The following is a 5120-nucleotide window of genomic DNA, read 5'->3' as shown; positions in this document are numbered from 1 at the left end:
CATCGAAAATCGTCATGAATTACCCAAGGTCTACAATTTAAAAATGAAAACCTTCGAAGAAGAAGAACGGCGTAAAGGAAATGTTAGTGAAAGTGTGCAAGTGGTGTACGCAGTAGACGACAAGAAAAACAAGCGCCAGTCAAAGCGAAAGCCGTGGCATAGAAGGAACAATAACAACATAAACTGCTATGGATGTGGTAAGCGAGGCAGTTGCATCAGCAAGTACGGAAGTAGTGTTCGGCTCATATGGCAGCAACTCAACAGGCAATGCCAAGGAGTGAACTCTTGACAGTGGAGCATCGTTGCATATATGCACCAACAAAAGTGAATTTTCGTCGTACAGATTAGAAGTTTACGCCGATCACTTTATCGGCGGCGGTGGCGTAGGCTCTATTATATACCGGCGGCGGCGGCGTATATCTCTGGTACAGAGAGCATTCTCAGAAGGTAATATTAGCATCTGGAGAAAACGTTTCAGCAAAAGGTATAGGTAATGTGCATCTTAAATCAGCTCACTCTGACATTATACTAACCGAAGTACTCTTTGCGCCCGAGTTAAAATCTAATTTTTTGTGTGTGGGCAAAATCCTTTGTAATGAAAACTCAGTAAAATTCACTGAGAACCAAGCTTGTGCTTATACAAAACGCGGCAATTTTATTTTTTTAGCTGAATAGCGCTATGGTATATTTATTATTATTATTCTTTATTCGGTCTATGATAATAATATCTTACAGACTAGAAATGTACAAGAAATTACTTACTGACTAAATTGGCTGGAATTGAGTACTAGGAATAAAATGAAGTAATCTTCTAGACGAACTGGGTTCTCGGCATTGCGAAACGAGATCAATCGGGTTTTAAATATTGTTAATTTCACTGACAGCCCTAGTAATGGGCGCGAGATAGTGGTAATTAGATTTAACTGCAGTAAGATGGAAAGGGTAGTAGGAACAAAGGATGCGATTTGGGACATTGAAGCAAAGTTGATCGAGCAGATTCACGCAATCAATTAAGCCATTAACAATGTCGAAAATGAACATTATCGAATGGATTGTGTGCCTACTAGAGAGAGATTTCAAGTTTATGAGCAAACACCGTGCAGAATAGGATGGAAAGGGATCGACGAAATGAATTGGATAGAGAGCAAAGCGAGTAAAGCTACGCTGTACACGCTCGATTATGTCCGAATGAGAACTATATAATGGGTTCCAGATAATTGAAGCGTACTCCAACTTAGACCGGGCAAGACAAGTAAAAAGGGATTTTCTTGTATAGGGATCTTTAAAGTCTTTCGCATAACGCTTCAAAAAGCCCAAATTCGAAAAGGCCTTAGGGATAACTGTATTCACATGACTGACAAAGGTAAAACCAGAGTCAAACAGAACGCCTAGATCAGAAAATACCTCAACTGAGGACAGTTGAGTGTTAAGAATCGAGTAAGTTGAATTTATACGATTACGCGTACGCGACAAGGTTAAATGAAAGCATTTTTATATGTTAAGCAACAGCTTGTTTTTGAGACTCCAATCAGTAAGATTTTTGATTTCATTTTGAAGCCGAAGCGCGTCAGCCACGCAGGCAATTCTATAATACAATTTCAAGTCATCAGCATAGAGAAGAAATTGCGAGTGATAAAAGCAGGACCGGATATCATTGATAAACAGAACAAAAAGAAGCGGGCCTAGAATACTACCCTGCGGTACTCCGGAGGTTACTACAAAAGAGTAAGACGCAGTACCATCGATTTCTACAAACGTTGTTCTGTTCGTGAGATAGGATCGCTACCACAGAAGAAAGACTGAATGGAAACCAAGGAGCTCAAGCTTGTGTAATAAAATATCATGAGAGACTGTATCAAAGACTTTAGAGAAATCGGTGTAAATGGTATCCACCAGAGATCCACTCTTAAAGGCCGACAAACAGTACTCTGAAAAAACCGCAAGATTGGTTACGGTGGAACGACCACAGACAAAACCATCTTGGTTGGGATCAATAATTTCTTTAACTGCGAAGAATAACTTATCTTTTACTACCTTTTCAAAAAGTTTTGAGAAGGTGGTTAATTTTGAGATTGGACGGTAATTTCTAACATCATTCTTGTTACCAGATTTGTGGATGGGTGTAATGGAGCCCACCTTCCATTTGTCGATGAAAATACCGGAGGAAAGGAAAAGGTTAATTATCTGAGATAAAGGGAAAGCTAAGGATGAGCAGCATTTCTTAAGGAAAAAAGAGGTGAGGCCATCGGAATCATTTTTATAAGACAGTTTTAAAGCAGAGATACCATTCTGTATATCCAAGTCATTGATGCAAAGTGCTCCAAAATCAACGCAATGCGAATCAAGATAATCACCGTAATAATTATAAGTGCCAACGCCAGCATCATTTACAAAATTTGACTTGAAAAAATCAGCGAAGAGAGTTACGCTGTCATGCAGAGAATAGGAGGAAAGACCATCCAGAGTCATACAGCTAGGAATATTCGAGCATCCTTTCTTTGAACGGATGAAGTTCCAGAATGCTTTGGGATTGGACTTTAACTCATCCTCGTAGCGAGATATATAATTGTTATAGAGAGTTTTATCAAGTTCATTGAATTCTTTACTAAGGCTGATATACTTTTCTCTGAAGCTAAAATCGTTTGTGGACACGAAAAGTTTATAATATTTATTTCGTTTGTTCTTCAGTCTTTTAAGCCTTCTCGTATACCAAGGTAACTTATGTCTCCGAGGAGAGATCAGATTTAGGTTAGAGTTTAATACAAATTAATTTGTTCAAGAAACATCTCGTAGCACTCAGCAACATTACGCGAAAGAAAAATAGAGCTCCAATCAATTTCGTTGAAGATTGCATTTAAAGAACCGTAATCATCATTTCTGAAGTTTAAAGACTGGGAATCGAATGTGTAGATTGTAGGAAATGTACAAAACTGAAGGGATAAAAAGAGCGGCACATGGTTTACAGATAGGGAAATTACACTCTTGTAACTGAAAGATCAAGTTCTCGTCAATGAATAAAAGGTCAAGGAAGTTACCAAGCCTGTTGGGAATATAATTAATTTGGGATAGATTAATGCTGGAAAGACTATCCAGAACATGCATCTCATGTGGAAGGCTAGCATTAGAGGCAGTTCATAAGCAGGTCAGGCCAAACGATTTTGTTTAAGTTAAAATCACCCAGTATGCAGGAGGATCTTCATAGTTTTCAAAGATATCTAAATGTTATTGATATGGAGTGCATATAAGTGTTCAGAACTGTTTGGCGGAATGTAAGATACGTAGATAAACAAGCTAACAAAGGTGCCGAAGATGCGGACACACAGTTGATCTAAAAGCGAATCTGCGTTTCCAAGAGCGACGACTGATGACCTAAACGTTTTACCGCAATTAAGACACTCCCACCCCTACTACAGCCTGTTTTTTGCGCATCTCTCTCCTTACGATAAATAAGAAAAATATTCGGATCAAAAAACTCTGCATCAAAAAAGTCACTAGTTAACCATGTTTCAACTAGCACAAAAACATCGAACTCACACCGAGACGTGAATAAAAATACTTCTTTAGCCTTAGTACGCATTCCAGAGATATTTTCGTAATAAATTTTACGAAGCTTAAGATTATCAATATTATTATAATCAGAAAGACAAGAAGTATTAACTACGCTGTTATTTAAGTCGGTCACTTCAGTTCCTTGGGACGTTACGAAACGGCTGGACGTTTATCCCAGTTGGCCATAGGTTGGGATCTAAAAGCAGACTGTAGAAGTCCGGAGACTTCATCCGTAGACTCTGAAGCGGGGTGTTTTTCTTAACTAATTTGTAGCAAGAAAAAATTGATCATCGAACCTGAGTGCTTTTTTACATAATCAACAATCATATCTTCAGATATCGATGGTTTAAACGAAGATAGATGCACCCATTTTCTAATTACGGCTACTTCTAGCTCTGTTGAAGCACTTCGACCAACCACACGATTATTAAAATTGACACCATTAATGTGACGCGCAGTAATATGATTATTTTGCTTACCATCAGACTGTTGAGGTGCTTTGGTGGTATGCAAATTAGCAACAGTTGCCTCTTCTATATTATTAGAATTTTGAGAGATCGAAGTCAAGGTAGAAGCGCCAGAGAGAAGATCGACCGCAGAGTTATCAGAAATATACGGCAAAGTAGGAAGAGTATGTGATGCAGATGCCAACACCGAGGCGTTGTTGTTGGGACAAATTGCAATAGATGCGACGTTGGCAGCAGCAATAGACGAGTAAGTGGAAGGCGATGATGGCATAAAAGCATTGCATGCAGCAGACATGTTATTGTTTGTGTTTGGGGGTGGATTTTTAAAATTTTTTAAATTTTCTATATTCAGAAAACCAGTAAGTAAGACCTCAAGTCCTTTGACATCACTTGCCAGCGCAGTTATCAATTCGTCTTTCTCTGCTATACTTCGGTGTAATACGGAAAAACAATCAATCATGCTATCCATTTTTTTTTTAGCAGGTTCTCGTTAACTGATTTTAGATCAGTGATAAGAGTATTAATACTCGCATTCTCTTTAAGAAGAGCAGCAAGTGTATTAGCTGTCGCTGTTTGACTCATTTGCTCACTATTATTGTTGATGTAGTTGGCGTTAGTATGCTCGTTATTATTATTGATGTTGTTGGTACTGCCGTTGACTTGCAAATTATTATTATTGATATTGACGCTGTTGTTGTTGTCGTTGTTGCACAGCGAAGACATTTCAACCTCACGATGAACGACAGCATAATCGGCACAAATATAAATTTCATCGGCATTTTTAAAGTAAGTCAAATCAGCAGCCAAAGTGCCAACAACACACTGCAGGTGAAACACCTCTCGCACTGCACACTGGTTTGCGCGCGTTCAAATCTTTGTCTACAGAAGCAAGGCATATTGTTTGTGTAGAATACGAATACAGACCAAACTGTCAAAAGAAATTGATTATTTATAAGTTGCTGTAGTGCACAATTTGTTTTATTATTATTATACTAATTTTTATATTTATTTATTTGTTTAATTTAAATGTAATTATTGTAATAATTTTCTTTCTTTTGTTGTCACAAAAACTATATTTGTATTAGACAAATTATAAAGTAGATT

Source organism: Eurosta solidaginis, chromosome X (assembly GCF_040869045.1).
Source record: "Eurosta solidaginis isolate ZX-2024a chromosome X, ASM4086904v1, whole genome shotgun sequence".
In the NCBI taxonomy this organism is placed as follows: domain Eukaryota; kingdom Metazoa; phylum Arthropoda; class Insecta; order Diptera; family Tephritidae; genus Eurosta; species Eurosta solidaginis.
The sequence above is the reverse complement of the archived record's forward strand: the minus strand, read 5'-3'. Positions refer to the sequence as shown.